The sequence below is a fragment of the Carcharodon carcharias genome, chromosome 1 (genome assembly GCF_017639515.1).
Source record: "Carcharodon carcharias isolate sCarCar2 chromosome 1, sCarCar2.pri, whole genome shotgun sequence".
Taxonomy (NCBI): domain Eukaryota; kingdom Metazoa; phylum Chordata; class Chondrichthyes; order Lamniformes; family Lamnidae; genus Carcharodon; species Carcharodon carcharias.
In genome coordinates this window covers 213,340,240-213,359,327 of record NC_054467.1, presented here as the reverse complement: position 1 = coordinate 213,359,327, position 19,088 = coordinate 213,340,240, and the positions used below count along the sequence as shown (strand labels likewise).

Sequence of the window (19,088 nt, the reverse complement as noted above, 5' to 3'; positions counted from 1 at the left end):
AGGCAGAACCAGTAGGACTTAGGCAAGTGTTTCAAGTTGGAAGTAGCAGTGATGGAGAGTCAGCCATTAAGCAGAAGTAGCCATCTTGGGACTCAGAAGGGTGGGCAATTAAGAATTTACCAATGCGTCAGGTGGTTGAGAAGAGTTGATGTTGACATGCTTCGGGATAGCTTCTGAGAGTGTTTGGTTACTGGAATTCTGTAGAGGGTAACACTACAGTCTTTATATGCCTGGATCAGCCAGTTGCTCAAAGATGAACTGTTCCTTTCCTCCTCTAAACCCCAGCGCAAAGCCATAAATAAATGAAGTGAACTCTCCATGAAAATGCTCACCTCTGGAAGATCCTGATCTACTGGTAGGTTTGTAACGGTTTTTTTAAAAAATGGCCAGTGCTGCTTCTTTCGTCAACCGAAATGCAGTAGATTGACATTCTATTTCCCTTTCAGTTAGGACTTGTAGTATTGTGGATTCATGTTGGAAGGAGGGGAGCAGGCCTGCTGTGAGCAGGTGCTACCTGTCAATCCTCTGCAGTCTATTGAATAGCTTTTAAATTCTCATAAGTCCTAGGAAATCAGCTGTTGTTAATAGTGGGAAGAATCAGAAGTTGGAGCTCCAGGAACTAGATAATATTTGGAAGTGAATGAAGTTTAGGCTTTAAAGCATCAAGAAAACCTGCGTGATACAAAAGTTTAGAACACAATATGAACATCTACCACTGTGGGTTTGAACTTGACTGACAGTTTTTTTTAAAGGCCACTTGGCTTAGCACATAAAATAGATATATTTAGTTCAGTTTCTGGAACTGACCCTTGAACTTGGGCCAACATGAGTATCATGTTGCTCACATAAATCCGTGAATCATTGAGGGCATCCAAAAGCCCTATCACAATGACCTATCCAAGGAATGCATTCTAGAAAAAAATATTTTGTCCCTCATGGACAGGATCAATTTTTATTATTTTAAGCATTGTGCTTCTCATATTGTTTCTGTGTAGTTATACTAAACAAATTGATTGATTACTTTTAGCCTGATCATAACAGTACGTATTCACTATGTTTTGGATTAGACAGAAGAACTTGTTGCTATCCCTTCATAATGAAAAGGTAATTGTGCTGTGTCACATTATTGCACTCATAGGTTGCAGTTTTCTGTTCATAGGGCACACAGTTTGATTATGTGAACTGCTGTTTGGTGTAAACAAAGAACAAAAATTTTAAGATGGAGCCCAAAATTTAGCAAGAACATAAGAACAATGATTCACAGGCAAATTCTCCCACTGATCCATTGTACTCCCACATTTTGTGCTGTGTCCCTTTGTTTTTTTGTGACTTACTGTTTTGATTTATTGATCAAAGAGAAATAAAGTAATCGAGTTCAATTAGCCATAAATAATAAATACTCTGTTCCTTAGAGACTTGAATAGCTAGCTGCCATGGATCTTGATAAATTATTTACATACTGTTGCACCATCCATATTTAAATGACTACCATCATTTTAGTTATTAAAGGGCACATGCCAAAACAATTCCAAACAATACCAAAAGTTTTTGATATAATTGCAGTGCAGTTTATCAGTCACCAGCCAATAAATGTAAAAGTTAAGAATGAAAATAGTGCATTTTATACGCCTGCAATGAGTGCCCATATGTTTCAGTGGATGAAAGGACAGTTGTAGAGTAATGTGACATCAGACACAAGGAGGCAGCAGAGAGGATAGCAAATGGATCTAGGAAAGTATATGAGAAAAACAGGAAAGGAAATAAAAGGAGGGATCACATCAGGCAGAGACAGATTTGACATGCATTTGTGTAAAAGCAGTAAGTATTGGACTAAGATTACCATTAACAGGGTATGATGCAATTGCAGTAGCAGAGATATGTTTTTGATTGGCGCAGGGCTTGGAGCTGTTTCTGGTTACAAAATATTGAGGAAGAATGGAATGGAGAAAGGGAAGGAGGCATAAGTACATATTGTCATCATAACACTATAACAGTGGGAAATTGTGCAAAAGTTGAATCTATTTGGTTGGATTTAAAGAATAAGAATACCATCATTATTCTGTTGGGAGCTTATTGGAGACCACAAAGCAGTGGAAAGGTGATAAAGGAAGAGAAAAATTGGAAAAATAGAGAAATATGCAGAAATAACAAAACTATCATAATAGGGGACTTCAATTTGTCTGTAAAAATGAAGTAATAGAAAAGCAAGTGACACATAAGTGGAAAGCTTTCTGCAATGTCTCCAGCATGGCTCTCTGGATCAATATGATCAACAAGGAAGGAGGCAGTTATTGTTCTTGGAAATGAAGTGGGAATAGTTGGGTAATGTAATTATAGGGAATGTCTAGGAACCATAACATAGTTACATTTGATGTATAAATCAAAAAGGATGTTCTGGGATTTGGATCCAAACACAACTCTGAGTGATATGAGGAAGATCCCTCTGCCTATAACTTAGCTTCAGTAATAACATATCTAGTACCTATTAAATGCACACTAACAACACAAACATTGCCACATGTTCAGTATAAATTAGCAATTTCACTTAACCGTTAAACAACACTGGCTTCCTCTAACTTTGCATTTTTAAATCCACAGCCAAAGGCGGAAGGTTTACAGCCAGATTACACAGTAGTATTATTTTATTAAACTGTATGCGGACTCTGGTGAAATAACGGGCAGAATTTTTCTGTTGGCGATTGGGGGTGGGGCCCGCTCGCTGACGTGAAAGTGACGCAGGATGAGGTTGGAGGTACCCCCGATGTCATCCCGCCCCATTTGAATTTTCAGGAAGGCGGGGGGGCAGCAAAATCAGCTGTCTGCCCGCTGACCTGTCAATGGCCAATTGAGGCCATTGACAGGATAATTAAGCCAATAAAAGGCCCTGCCCATCCAACCTTAAGGTTGGTGGGCAGGCCAGGAGCCCCAGTGGGCTTCTGAAAAAAACATGAAACCTCATCCACCGGCAGTTTTAAAAAACTTTAATAAAGTTTATGTGATATTTATTAACATGTCCCATCTCGTGTGACATTGTCACATGAGGGGGACATTTTAATAATTTTTAAAATTTTCTATTTTTCAACTTTCAAAAACTGTCAGCGATCTCCCTGAGACAGCACTTAGTCTCAGGGGGATGTGCACTCTTTTGTGCGTATGCGTGAAAGAGTGCACTCTGACAGTTGGGGAATCCCTTCCCCACTGCACATGTTCAGTATAAATTAGCAATTTCACTTAACCGTTAAACAACACTGGCATAGTGCTTCCCGTTGGGTGGCCCGCTGGGCAAGCCTTAATTGGCCCGCCCATTCAAAATGGCGGCGGGGCCCATTTTGGCGGCGGTGATCAGCTGCCTGCCCGCCACCGAGCCAGTGGGGCCCACCCGCCTGTCAAGGGCAAAATTCTGCCCAATGTGTTATTTTCCATTTTTTCCACTGAGTTGGAAATGACTAGTACACTGTAGTTATGTGCTTTCACATTTTCTATATGCTGGTTTACAAGACAATGGAAATATGGTTCCTTGAGGATTCAGTCTCATACTTGACAAGTTCATGTTATTTTCTCTGTTCTGCCCTGCTCCTGTTCCTATCTGTTCCTCTTATTCGTTTCTGCTCCTATTTTCTTTCTTGCTTCACTTTCAGTTTCTTTGTCTTTTTTCTTAATTGCTTTTGTTGCAATGTGGTGAGTGGTGTAGCAGAGGACAAATAACGGTTGCAGGTTCACTGTTCTAGGCCTGTGGGAGGCAGTCATGCAGCTTTTAGACTTCTCCTTGCATCCCTAATTGTATCACCTGATGCTGCTGCTTCTCTATCTGGCTGTTACCTGGCTTGACTGCTTAGTTTTATCAACAGCTCTCATTCCAACTCCACCCCATAACCTCACCAGCCACTCATTTGTATAATACCTCTAATGCTATGTATCCTTCCTGAGCCCTTGTCCCTCTAGTTAATAAACATTTCTCATCCACCTTCTCATCTTCATCTCTCATGCCACTTTCATCCAACACTCTTGAGCTCCTTTCCTATTTACTGTCCTTTTAGCTGCCCCTCCCTGAGCCACCATTTATCTATTTGATCATCCTGTGTAGTGGTATTGTCGCTGGACTAATAATCCAGAGACCCAGGGTAATGCTCTGGGGACCCGGGTTCGAATCCAACCACGGCAGATGGTGGAATTTGAACTCACTAAAAATTTGGAATTAAAAGTCTAATGATGACCATTGAACCACTGTCGAAAGTTGTAAAAACCCATCCGGTTCATTAGTGTCCTTTAGGGAAGGCAATCTGTCTTCCTTACCTGGTCTGGCCTACATGTGACTCCAGACCTATAGCAATGTGGTTGACTCTTACATGCCCCCTGAAATGGCCGAGCAAGCCACTCAGTTGTAACAAACCGTCACAAAAAAGGAATGAAACCGGACAGACCACCCGGCATTGACCTAGACACCGGGAACGACAATGGCAATCTTAGCCCTGTTGACTCTGCGAAGTACTCCTTACCAGCATCTGAGGGCTAGTGCCAAAATTGGGAGAGCTGTCTCACAGACTGGTCAAGCAACAGCCTGACATAGTCATCCTCACGGAATCATACCTTGCAATGTCCCAGGTATCACCGTCAATATCCCTGGGTGTGTCCTGTTCCACTGGTAGGACAGACCCAGCAGAGATGGCGGCACAATGGTATACACTCGGGAGGAAGTTGCCCTGGGAATCTTCAACATCGACTCCAGACCCCATGAACTCTCATGGCATCAGGTCAAACATGGGCAAGGAAACCCCCTGCTGATCACCAAGTACTGCGTTCCCTCAGCTGATGAATTAGTGCTCCTCCATGTTGAACCCCATTTGGAGGAAGCACTGAGAGTGGCAATGGCGCAGAATGTACTCTGGGTGGGGGACTTCAATGTCCATCACCAAGAGTGGCTCGGTTGCACCACTACTGACCAAGATGGCCGAAATGACATAGCTGCTAAACTGGGTCTGCTGCAGGTGGTGAGGGAACCAACAAGAGGGAAAAACATATTTGACCTCATCCTTACTAACCTGCTTGCCGCAGATGCATCTGTCCATGACAGTATCAGTAGAAGTGACCACTGCACGATCCTTGTAGGAGATGAAATCCCACCTTCACATGAGGATACCCTCCATCGTGTTGTGTGGCACTACCACCATGGTAAATGGGATAGATTTTGAACAAATCTAGCAACTCAAGTCTGGGCATCCATGAGGCGCTGTGGGCCATCTGCAGCAGCAGAGTTGCACTCGAACACAATCTGTATCCACATGGCCTGGCATATCCCCCACTCTACCATTGCCATCAAACCAGGGGATCAGCTCTGGTTCAATGAATAGTGCAAGAGGGCATGCCAGGAGCGGTACCAGGCATTCCTAAAAATGAGGTGTCAACCTAGTGAAGCTATAACACAGGACTACTTGTGTGCCAAACAGCCTAAGCAACAAGTGATAGACAGAGTTAAATGATCTCACAACCAACAGATCAGATCTAAGCTCTGCAGTCCTGCCACACCCAATTGTGAATGGTGGTGGACGATTAAACAGCTCACTGGAGGAGGAAGCTCCACAAATATCCCCATCCTCAATGATGGAGGAACCCAGCACATCAGTGCAAAAGATAAGGCTAAAGCATTTGCTACAATCTTCAGCCGGAAGTGCCGAGTGGATGACCCATCTCTGCCTCCTCTGGAGGTTCCCAGCATCATAGATGCTAGTCTTCAGCCAATTCAATTCACTCAACATGATATCAAGAAACGGCTGAAGGTACTAGATACTGCAAGCGCCAAGGGCCCTGACAATATTCCGGCAACAATACTGAAGACTTGTGCTCCAGAACTTGCCGCGCCCCTAGCCAAGCTGTTCCAGTATAGCTACAACACTGGCATCTACCCAGCTATGCGAAAAATTTCCAAGGTATGTTCTGTCTACAAAAAGCAGGACAAATCCAACTCGGCCAGTTACAACACCAGCAGTCTACTCTGGCTCATCAGTAAAATAATGGAAGGTGTCACCAACAGTGCTATCAAGTGGCATTTGCTTAGCAATAACCTGCTTGCTGATGCTTAGTTTGGGTTCCACCAGGGCCACTCAGCTCTTGACCTCATTATAGCCTCGGTTCAAACGTGGACAAAAGAGCTGAAGTCCCGAGGTGAGGTGAGAGTGACTGCCCTTGACATCAAGGCAGCATTTGACAGAGTGGCATCAAGGAACCCTAGCAAAACTGGAGGCAATGGGAATCAGGGGGAAAACTCTCTAATGGTTGGAGTCATACCTAGCACAAAGGAAGATGGTTGTGGTTGTTGAAGGTCAGTCATCTCAGCTCCAGGACATCACTGCTGGAGTTCCTCAGGGTAGTGTCCTCGGCCCAACCATCTTCAGCTACTTCATCAATGACTTTCCTTCCACCATAAGGTTAGAAGTGGGGATGTCCGTTGATGATTGCACAATGTTCAGCACCACTCGTGATTCCTCAGATACTGAAGCAGTCCATATCCAAATGCAGCAAGACCTGGACAATATCCAGGCTTAAGCTGACAAGTGGCAAGTAACATAGTAACATTCGCGCCACACAAATGTCAGGCAATGATCACCTCTAACAAAAGAGAATCCAACCATCGCCCCTTGATGTTCAATGGCATTACCAACACAAAATCTCTCACTATCAACATCCTGGGGGGTTAGCATTGACCAGAAACTGAACTGGACTAGCCATATAAATACTGTGGCTATAAGGGCAGGTCAGAGGCTAGGAATCGTGCGACAGGTAACCCATCTCCTGATTCCCCAAAGCCTGTCCACCATCTACAAGGCACAAGCCAGGAGTGTGTTGTAATACCCCCCGCTAGCCTGGATGAGTACAGCTCCCACAACAATCAAGAAGCTTGACAACGTCCAGGACAAAGCAACCCGCTTGATTGGCACCACACCTACAAATGTTCACTCTGTCCACCACTGACGCACAGTGGCAGCAGTATGTACCATCTACAAGATGCACTGCAGGAATTCACCAAAGCTTCTTCGATAGCACCTTCCAAACACATGACCACTACCATCTGGAAGGACAAGGGCAGCAGATAGATGAGAACACCACCACCTGGAAGTTCCCCTTCAATCACTCACCACCCTGACTTGGAAATATATCGCCATTCTTTCACTGTCGCTGGGTCAAAACCCTGGAACTCCCTTCCTAACAGCACTGTGGCTGTTAATACACCACATGGACTGCATTGGTTCAAGAAGGCAGCTCACCACCTCAAGGGCAACTAGGGATTGTTAATAAATGCTGGCCCAGTGGTCCAGCCAGTGAAGCCCACATCCCGTGAACGAATTAAGAAAAAAACCCAATCAAATGCACCCTCAGCTCATAACCTTTCCCACCATTTGCTTCAATTCACTTTGTCTCACAGGCTGAAAGCCAACTTGCTCACCTGGCGAACTCATGGTTTTTCCTCAGTTCACCGCAACGAGGCCGGTTGTTTTTTCTTTTATACAATACAAATTGAGAAGGAGTGCAACTGTTCTTAGGAGGCTGCAAGTTAAATAATGATGAGTATGAAAAGCAATTCTTAATTTGGAAGCAACTTCGGGTATCATTTTCCAAGACAGATTTGTGACACACGAAGCACGTGTGAAAAACAACAAATTAGTGCTAGGCCAAGTCTTTTATTATATTAGCAGATCTCCCCTGGCATTGTCATTATATGTGAATTTGTGAATATGCTATTTTATAACAATATGAATGTTCATACCATGTAGGGAAGAACATCAAAGCCATTGGTTTGCAGTGATTATATCAAATTTAATTTTTATTACATGATATTCTGGAATTTTTACTGGTGCTTTGAGATCAAGTTCTACTACGTCAGAAAAATGTGAATTTACATATGTGTTCCTGTACCCTTTTATTTAATTTCATCCCTTGACACTTGGGACATCAAGAAGGGATGCAAGATGTACCAGTTTGAGGTAGGTATCTGGTAGTTAGCAGCACTTTGGAAGAGGGTGGGAACAGAAGATTAGATGTGTTGGGTACACTTTTGTGTCCTCAATCAGGAGTATTAAGGTTTGGCAGCATAGGATGGAGTGGGAGAAGCTTTTGATCTAGGATTACAGCAGAAGGGTTGGAGTGCACTGCAAAGGAATTGTCCAACATCTTGCAGCACACATTTGTATAGATCAGAGAGCTCTACAGATACAGTGTGACTGTTATTTGTACATCCATCTCTGTGTATATATTTCTGTGTGTATGCGTATGTCTCTCGCTTTCTCTCCTTCTCCCTGCTTGTGTGTATGTATGTGTCTCAGCTATTTCCGACTAGAATATTTACATCTTCTAAAAATGCACAAAACACAGCCAATGATGGCCTTCCAGTTGAGAAGATTGCAAAATTCACTGCTTTTTTGTTGTATTAAAAATTCTGAAAATCAAACCTCAAATGTCTCTTTGTGTTTCATAAATTGCTATTTTTCAGAACAGGAGGCTATTTGGCCCACCGCACCTGTGCCAGCTCTTTGAAAGAGCTACTTGCTTGGTCCTGTTCTTCTGTGCTTTCCTACTTGAAATTTTTAGTTTCTAAATATTTACTCATTTCCATTCAAAAGCTATGATACCACTATTTCTGGTACAGCTTTTCATGCAGTGACTATGTAGGTAATCTTTTCCTTTGATCTTTTAGTGATGACCTTAAATTTCTGCTTTCCATTAACCATTGAAAATAATATTTCCATATTTATCTGGTGAAAGCCCCTGATTTTTAAAAAAATTCACACATACATGGGATGTGGGCGTCGCTGGCTGGGCCAATATCTATTGCTCATCCCTAATTGCCCTTGAGAAGGTGGAGGTGAGCTGCCTTCTTGAACCGCTGTTGACTTTTTCCTAGTGGTTTGATACAACTGAGTGACTTGCTGGACCATTTCAGAGGGCATTAAAAGTCACCCACATTGCTCTGGGTCTGGAGTCACATGTAGGCCAGACCAGGTAAGGGTGGCAGATTTCCTTCCCTGAAGGACATTAGTCCTCCTTTAAAGCCCTCTAAGATATCCTGTTAACCTTCACAACTGTAACAAAAAGAATCCTAGTTCTCTAATCTCACATGATATAAGCCTTTTTTTTTCATATCAGCTTATTAAGTATCTTTTGTAAGTTCTGCATAACCTTGACATCCTTCCTAATACGATACATCCAAAACTGGGCACAATAATGTAATTGCAACCTAACCAATGATTTGTCTAAATTTACTGTTACCTTTATGCATCTTGACATCTATATTTATGAAACCCAGGATCTCATACGCATTTCCATAACGACTTCCTCAATTCACCCACTTCATCTGCTTAAAATACTTATCAAATTTTACCTTAAGAGATTGAATGATCCATATTTCAACTACTACCCATGGCAGAACACGGTGTCTCCTTCAGCTATTTACTGTAGCAAAACATTCTCCAACAACCTTCTGTGCAAAGAGTTTCCCTAACATCTCTGCTCACTCCAAGTGAAAATTTGAAATGGATTACTCCTCATCATTGAGTCGCCAACCAGAAGTAGTCTTTCCCTAGTTATTCTATCGAAACATTTCATAATTTTAAAAACCTCTATTAATTCTGCTTAGTCCTTTCTGCTTCAAAGTACAATGCCCAGTCTTGCAAATCAGCCCTCATATTCTACTGAATAATTCAAATATGATTAGATACTACTGATTGGCCCACTGTGCAAAGCAAGCCTTAAGATCGGTTGGTCTTGCATAATTGCACAAGATTAATTGAGCTGTCTTTCAAATCAATTCTATTTGAAAGTAAAATCATTACATACTGGTAATTTAATTTGCACAACATTCCAGCCATGATCCGTTGCCCATTGTATTAAGTTTATTATATGTCAGAAGTCTGCTTTTTGACATTTGGAGTTTTCAGTGAGAGCATGAGCTATCAATACTTGACAACAGAGGAATGTGTGTCAACCTTCACCAGGTTCTCAGGGCAGATTGTCCCAGATTGTCATTTTACCCATTGACCACAGTGGTGGCTTTTCACGCCATATCATCCCAAACCTGCCGAATTAATTATGCATTCCTGGGGAACACGCCGTTTCCATGACGAATGGGCTCACACTCATACGCCACACCATCACCTTGCTGCTTCCTGATGCCGAATGCCATATTTGAAGTGCAGCCATGCACGCACCTCTCAGCGCTTCCAGCCCACGACTGCTGCATGAAACACATGGCCCTGAAAGGCAAGAAGATTGCAACCCCATGTTCAATGATGCGTCCCTCGAGCGCCTTCTGGACGCAGTGGAGGCTCGCCATGATGTCCTCTACCCTGGCTCCGGCCGCAGGATGGGAAGCAACTTCACTAATATGACTTGGGAGGCCGTGGCAGCGGTGGTCAGCACCAACGCCCTGCAAAAGAGGAAAAGAGGACAGCCACCCAGTGCCGCAAGAGGATGAATGATCTCCTCCATTCCACCAGGTAAGTCACTCATCTTATTACTCTCAACTTGCACAGTTATAAACCCATCACACATCCACTGCCAGTTCAAGGGACATCACCATTCACTCTTTCACACATGCCATCATTGTCCTCACCCCATCCATGGGACCACTCACCACCCACACATGCCATTCATACTCACCATCTAGCCTGGCAGGTGTCCTGCTTATAGTCTCTCCATCTCTATTCATGCAGGGCAAGCTGGCACACAACAAGAGGGAGAGGTCGCTTAACAGTGGAGGAACACCTGAAATCAAGGTCCTCATGGACTTTGAAAACAGAGCCATCCAGAGGATTTGGACTGGTCCTGTGCTGACGGTGAGGTCGGCGGTGCTCTACCAAATGAGGATCCAGCAGTGCAAAATCCATTAGCCAACCGTGCTGTGAGTGATATGTCTTGTTTCACAGGCACTGCCATGCACTAATCATCTCTCCTTGCTTTCACAGGCACATCTGCCAAACAGCCGGTGGAGCCCACAACCCAGGGCATCCAATCAAGCTCCGAAGAAACCTCTGAAGAGGAATCTGGAGGCACCCTCCTGAAGTCCTGTCATAGCGCTCACCCACACCCTCCACCTGCACAGAGACACATGGTGGGTCCTAGCTTTAGAGTAGCCTTGGGATAACAATCTGGTGAGCACATCGCACTTTCTGATCCACAGCAGACGACAGTAGGGATTTCCCAGGCCCCCAGCACTCAGAGGACTGCTGGAGGCCAAAAATGTGCTGAGTCTGAGTCAGATAACGAGCCTCTGGACTCAGACATGTCACGGTTGCTGAAACTGCAAAGGCAGGCTAGGGAACAACAGGAAGGGATGTCTGCTGCACTCCTCAGATTGCAAGGCACAATGGAGGAGTCCATCTGCCTTCACTCTGAGGTGATAGCGCCAGCATGCCAATGCACCGAGGTCAACGCTGGTAGGATGGCGGCTGGCATGGAGACCTTGATCCAGTACATCGCTTCTACACTGCTGCACAGGCTCAACTCCATTGCTGACGCCATAGTTGGCCTCCAACAGTGTGTACGCGAGACGGTTGCGGGACAGCTCAATCTCACTCCAGCTACCCCTTAGGCTCAAAGAGTCAGCCAGGGGCCCATGGTTACCCATAGGGAAGAGGATCAGCTGGTGCACACCCCGGGGCTATCCACCCAGGTGACTCAGAATGTCTGGCCCATCTGAATCCCCTCTTCCCAGCAGCTCCAGCTCCATAGCTCGAGGAGTGTGCCACTGCCACACAGGAGGAGTACATCAGGATCATGGAGCCTGGTGAACTAGCTGTTTGCCTCGTGGCATACAAAGAACGAAGCTAACAGAGAAGGGAGTGACTGAGACACCTGGCTGTGCAGAGAGAGGAGCAGCACTCTCTGGAAGAAGGGGCGGCTGGGGCTCCTGGACTCATTGCTGAAGAGCTACAGCGAGTCATCACTGGTCGGTGCCTAAGCTAGACCCAGGGCCTATAGACGTCGCCTTTCATTAGTGCAGATGACCGAGAACCAGTGTCCTCAAAGACTGCGCATGTCTAGGGAACTGATCGGTCACATCTGCCAGCTACTCTCAGTCATCCAACTGTTCTGCAGTCCACTGAAACGCTCATTACTTTGCAGTCTATGCCCGAGCGGTGAAAAGCCTTGGAGCATTTGGTGGCACTTCCTTGGCTCTACGGAGCTCGAGTGGGCAAAGAAGCTAGAGGCCCGACTCCATGCATGTCAATGTGACTGTGCCTGAACTGCCTTAGCTGCAGAAAAATGGTCACTTTATAAAAGGTTTCCCTAATGTCTGGCTACTACCACCACCCCCCCCCCCCCCCCCCCCCCCCCCCCCCCCCCCCCCACAACCCCGCATGTGCTTGTGCACTACTTTGAACCGCAGGGCAGCCTTTGCCCCCACCCACAATGTCACCTCAACCGCAGAACTCCAAAAGGCGTTCCTCGCAAGTGCTCTGTAACATAACTGTGTACTCACCTCTGAGTTCCCCTCAAAGTGCAGCCCACCAAGTGCACGGCTTTTATATGCTGTTGTGAAACACGCCGATGTGGCCGGATGATCCAGCGGAGGAGGGATGAGTCCAGTGAGCTGGCCTTATAATGATAAGGTCAACAGGACTTTAAACTAGAAAGTTGGGGGGGGAGGGAAGGGTAAAACTCCAAGAAGTATGACTAATGGGAAACAAAACAGCAGGTTAGCGTGGGGTTGGGGGGGCTGGGGGGGGGGAGTGGATTCAACTTCATGGAAAATTATGAAAAAACTGAAAAGAAAGGAGAGCACAGGAGAGTCTATTAAAGTCTCCAGAACACAAAATAGGACAGAGTGTTTGCAAAAAGGCTAGGAATCTAAATTCAAGCACATCAGATAAATGTTCAACAATGAGTAAGGGGACGGGAAATACAGAACTGACGGTGTTGTATCTGAATGCACGCAGTATATGAAATAAGGTAAATGAGCTTGTGGCACGATTGAAATTGGCAGGTATGATGTGGGCATCACGGAGACATGGCTGCAAGGGGATCAGGACTGGGAGCTAAATATCCAAGGATATACAGCATTTGGAAAAGATAGGCAGGTTGGCAGAGGGGGTGGGGTTGCTTTGTTAGTAAGAAATGAAATTAAATCGATAGCAAGAAATGACGTAGGGTCAGATGATGGAGAATCTGTGTGGGTAAAGTTGAGGAACCGCAAAGGTAAAAAAACCACAATGGGAGTTATATACAGGCCTCCGAACAGTAGTCAGGATGTGGGGCACAAGATACACCAGGAGATAGAAAAGGCGTGTAAGAAAGGCAAGGTTACAGTGATCATGGGGGATTTCAATATGCAGGTAGACTGGGAAAATCAGGTTGGTACTGGATCCCAAGAAAAGGAATTTGTGGAATGTCTACGAATAGCTTTTTGGAGCAGCTTGTGGTGGAGCCCACTAGGGAACAGGCAATTCTAGATTTAGTGATGTGTAATGAGGCAGATTTGATAAGGGAGCTTAAGGTGAAGGAACCCTTAGGAGGAAGTGACCATAATATGATAGAATTTACCCTGCAATTTGAGAGGAAAAAGCTGGAATCAGATGTAATGGTATTACAGTTGAATAAAGGCAACTACAGAGGCATGAGGGAGGAGCTGGCCAGAATTGACTGGGAGATGAGCCGAGCAGGAAAGACAGCGGAACAGCAATGGCAGGAGTTTCTGGGAGTAATTTGGGAGACACAGCAAAAATTCATCCCTAGGAAGAAGAAGCATAATAAAGGGAGGATGAGGCAACCATGGCTGACAAGGGAAGTCAGGGACAGCAAAAAGTGCTAAAGAGAAAGCATAGAATGCGGCGAAGAGTACTGGGAAACCAGGGGATTGGGGAGCCTGCAAAGACCAACAGAGGACAGCTAAAAAAGAAATAAGGAGGGAGAAGATTAAATATGAGGGTAAACTAGCCAGTAATATAAAAGAAGATTGCAAGAGTTTTTAGATATGTAAAGGGTAAGAGAGAGGCAAAAGTGGACATTGGGCCACTGGCAAATGACACTGGAGTAGTAGTAGTAGTAATGGGGAACAAAGAAATGGCGGAGGAACTGAATAGGTACTTTGTGTCAGTCTTTACAGTGGAAGACACGAGTGACATCCCCAAAGTTCAAGAGAGTCGGGGGGCAGAGGTGAGTATGGTGGTCATTACCAAGGAGAAGGTGCTAGGAAAACTGAAAGGTCTGAAGGTGGATAAATCACCTGGACCAGATGGATTACACCCCAGATTTCTGAAGGAGATAGCTGGTGATCTTTCAGTAATCACTGGAGTCAGGGAGGGTCCCAGAGGGCTAGAAAATCGCTAATGTAACCCCCCTATTTAAGAAGGGAGTGAGGCAAAAGACAGGAAATTACAGGCCGATTAGCCTGACCTCGGTCGTTGGTAAGATTTTAGAGTCCATTGTTAAGGATGAGATTTCAGAATACTTGGAAGTGCATGATAAAATAGGGCAAAGTCAGCATGGTTTCATCAAGGGGAGGTCATGCCTGACAAATCTGTTAGAATTCTTTGAGGAGGTAACGAGTAGGTTAGACAAAGGAGAGCCAATGGAAATTATCTACTTGGACTTCCAGAAGGCCATTGACAAGATGCCGCACAGGAGGCTGCTCAGTAATATAAGAGCCCATGGTGTTAGAGGCAAGATACTAGCATGGATAGAAGATTGGCTGTCTGGCAGGAGGCAGAGAGTGGGGATAAGGGGGTCCTTCTCAGGATGGCGGCCGGTGACTAGTGGAGTTCCACAGGGGTCAGTGTTGGGACCTCAACTTTTCACATTATGCATTAATGATCTAGATGAAGGAACTGAGGGCATCCTGGCTAAGTTTGCAGATGATAGAAAGATAGGTGGAGGGACAGGTAGTATTGAGGAGGCAGGGAGGCTGCAGAAGGATTTGGACAGGTTTGGAGAATGGGCAAAGAAGTGGCAGCTGGAATACGACGTTTGGAAGTGTGAGGTCATGCACTTTGGTAGGAAGAATTGAGACATAGACTATTTTCTAAATGGGGAGAGAATTCAGAAATCTGGAGTGCAAAGGGAATTGGGAGTCCTAGTCCAGGATTCTCTTAAGGTTACCTTGCATGTTGAGTCGGTAGTTAGGAAGGCAAATGCAATGTTGGCATTTATTTCGAGAGGACTAGAATATAAAAGCAGGGATATTGTGAGCAATTTTGGGCCCCGTATCTCAGGAAGGATGTGCTGGCCCTGGAGAGGGTTCAGAGGAGGTTCACAAGAACGATCCCAGGAACGAAAGGCTAAACATATGAGGAACGTTTGAGGACTCTGGGTCTATACTCGATGGAGTTTAGAAGGATGAGGGGCGATTTGATTGAAACTTACAGAATACTGAAAGGCCTGGATAGAGTGGATGTGGGGAAGATGTTTCCATTAGTAGGAGAGACTAGGACCCGAGGGCACAACCTCAGAGTAAAGGGAAGACCTTTTAGAACAGAGATGAGGAGAAACTTCTTTAGCCAGAGAGTGGTGAATCTATGGAATTCATTGCCACAGAAGGCTGTGGAGGCCAGGTCATTGAGTGTATTTAAGACAGCGATAGATAGGTTCTTGATTGGTAAGAGGATCAAAGGTTACAGGGAGAAGGCGGGAGAATGGGGTTGAGAAACCTATCAGCCATGATTGAATGGCGGAGCAGACTCAATGGGCCAAATGGCCTAATTTCTGCTCCTATGTCTTATGGTCTTATAAGCTGATGTATTGCAGAGGTCCCTGATGCCCGATGGCAGAAAATATGGCCAGCCATTGATGGACTGAGTGGATGATCACAAACTGATTTCATGGCGTCATGAAACCGATTTCTGGCCTTCTTGCCTTATTGTCCGCTCATACCACCGGACACGCCCAGCACTAGCGGGTACGGATGGTTCCGCCCTTAATGTTTATTAGAAGACTGTCTGTTACAAAGCTGTTAAACATTAGCTCTTGGTTTTCATATTACATTAAAGATATGTTTTGGGTATACCGTAGACCGTGATGTATAAGACGACTCCAAAATCATGTTTTTACATATACTTGGCATTTAAGTCAAGCCCCCTTTCAGTCACAATATGCTATACTCTCGTTAGTAGTCAGCCTCAATTTTTCACCCAACAAATGGAGGTTTTACTTACCAGCACCTCAAGGGGTATAGCAGGCTATCTGAGCTGTGTTGCAAACATTTGTGTGCCTTTAAGACATGCCCACACAAAGAAGACCCTGTCTGGTGAACATCAAAGTTGGCGACCACTCGCACCCACACTGGTGGTTTACTTTAATAATTGACATATAAGTTGAGCATCGTTTTTGGAGGGATATTCCGAGGCTTCAAAGGTTGACATATCCACCGGTCTACAGTATTTCATTTACCTTGCTATTCACTGCATTAATGAAGGAACACTATTTAACTGATTGAATTCACGCTTTTCAATAGCCCATGTTTTTTTTATCCATTCATGGGATGTGGATGTCGTTGGCTAGGCCAGCATTTATTACCCATCCCTAATTGCCTTTGAGAATTGAAACGCTGCAGTCCATGTGGTGTAGGGACACCCACAGTGCTGTTAGGAAGGGAGTTCCAGGAATTTGAGCATGTGTTGAACAACATTGGACGTGTAATTTGAACAACATGAATTCCCCCATTAATGTCCTTAAGACCTGAGCACATTCTTGTTTTGGCCACCATTTGACTGTAAATTTATCTTTGCTTCTTCTTTTCTTGTTCTCCTCGTCATTTCCTACCCAAAAGGCAGGATAGATATAAAAACAGAAAACAATAGAAACACTCAGCAGGTCAAACAACATCTGTGGAGAGAGAAACAGGGTTAACATTTCAGGTCGATGACCCTTATTCAAAACAAACAGGCAGGATAGGAAGAATCAGAACAGAAGGATAGACGTTGCCTCCAAGCTTCTGAACTTGTTGGTTCTGTGTAGGACTGCATTGTGCTGTGGTGCGTTGTGTAGGACTGACACAAGGTAATATGCTTTGTATTTGTCTTTATGGCCCCATCTAAAGAAGTAGATTCAATCCTGCTTTGTGCATCTCCACAGGACAATGTATAGAAGGACCAGTGTACTGAGTTCTGAGGATGGTGCAGTGCAACCGTTGTAATTTAACAAAGTGGTGAAAAGTTATTGGGAACAGGCAGGAATGTGGGGCTGGGGTTACAATTAGATCACCTATGACCTTATTGAATGGCAGAGCAGCCTCGATAGGCCATGTGGCCTACTTCTGCACTCGTATGTAGTCATTTGTCAGAAATGTAACCAGATTTTGAAATGCCTGTGGCCATTTATTTTTGGTTCTCTTGTGCTCCAAATAAGCTGTGCAGTCTCAGTGTAAATCATTCCTGATCGTGATGTGAAACTGTCGCAGTTCAGTGTCAATACTCCACTGAAACTGACTGCAACCTCTGAGGCCGCATTTACCAAATGCCTGAGGGGTCAGGACCCAGTGTGGGTATTATGACACAACCAATGGTAAGGACTGAGTTGTTCAAATCCCAGAGGGAAACTTGAAACAACTGTCATAATTCATTTTTGCAGTTTGTGTGTTTCGAGATGCAGGCTTTGAATTCAGCAGCAATAAGACCACTGAGTCTTAAGAGGCTTTTTATAAAACTAAATTAAACATTTAGTAATACAAGAAAAATTGTAAACACATACATATGTCTACGAAATTACTACTATAATAACTGTAAAAAAATCCCCTAATTAACCTGACTCTCAGTTACACCCCCGTTAAAGCAACAGTAAAACTCAGATTTAAAAAGACCCCAAGCAAAGCACATTTGACCTTATGAATTCAAAATGAAGTACCTTGCAGACAGTTGCAGGCATACACGCTGGTCAGATCTTAAATGCCCTGTCTTACACACACAAACTCCTTTCTGTTTATACCTAGCTTTTCCTCTGAATTTTCTATTGTATCTTAGGCTTTTAACATCACATCTTTTAACAATAACATTTTCATTCCACTAATTTTATTAGTAATATAAACACATTGCTTGGCAGCTCCCTGGTGTAAGATTTTACTGCCACTCTTGAATACTTTATTCATCAAAAGCAAATGTCCCCCTTAAAACCTGTGTTTCTAACTCCCCATGTTTATCTAATTACCATTTCAAACCTACTTCTTTCTATACATCAAAGCACCCAGACTAGCTGGCTTTAATCCAATTAAGACACACACACATAGACAAACAGAGACACAGATACCACTAAACTTTATTTTAAAAAAAAGTTCTAGTAACATTATAGCTATTAATCTCTTCATGACTGTGAGCACAATTTGAAAATCGTGATGTCAGAGATTGTCTCATGATCTTGATACCTCTGGGGCAGTTTGGAATTTTCAAAGGACTGGCAAGGGTAAGGAACAGAAAATCTGCTCACTTTCAATTAACATCCCATTAAGCTCCATAAGGAGCTTGTTAAGGAGCTTGTCTGATGGAGAATGCAATTTTTAATCTTTATTTCGGCCAGCCTGAGCAGTCTGATGCACATCAGTGCCCAGCCATCAGGTTCGTTCTGAGGACATTAAAAAGTCCATTTGACTGTAAAGTTTTTGAATTAAATTCTGATTGGCTAACTAGCATAAGGTCCAGCACTGTACCTTTATTTGTGTTGCATGGCTCTTTCCTCTGTGCTCCAGCTCCTAGCCTCCTAATGGTCTGTCTTCTGTGTTTAGCAAGGCTGCAGCACTCTCAATCATGGCTGCCGCTTGCCTTTGCCATTAGTGCTAAGCTGGCAATTCCTGCTTCCTGGAGCTCACTTCCTGCCTATTTAGAATTTAAAATAGCATTAGCGACGACAGTTGAGATGCAGAGCCAGGACCCCGAACTCACCCAGGTGTTGGGTCCCCAAATCCATCTTGAAAAATCTGGCCCCTGGAGTCTGCATTTGAGCAGAATCACATGGAAATCCAGAAGTTGCTGTCTGTGACTCTATATTTATCCAGAATATGTGCTATTGAGGCATACTCAAAATGCAATCAATGGGAAATCTATGATTTGACAAGAAACTCCACTCTTAGGCTGCATGGAGGCAGTGGCATAGTGGTATCGTCACCGGACTAGTATTCC

The 19,088-nt window shown here is 44.3% G+C and overlaps 1 protein-coding gene across 8 annotated transcripts in view; it reads left to right on the top strand.

Moving 5' to 3' along the window:
• The window catches only part of znf532 (zinc finger protein 532), a 195,147-nt gene that overhangs the window by 157,393 nt on the left and 18,666 nt on the right, over positions 1–19,088 (top strand). The gene's annotated exons all lie outside the window — the stretch shown is intronic.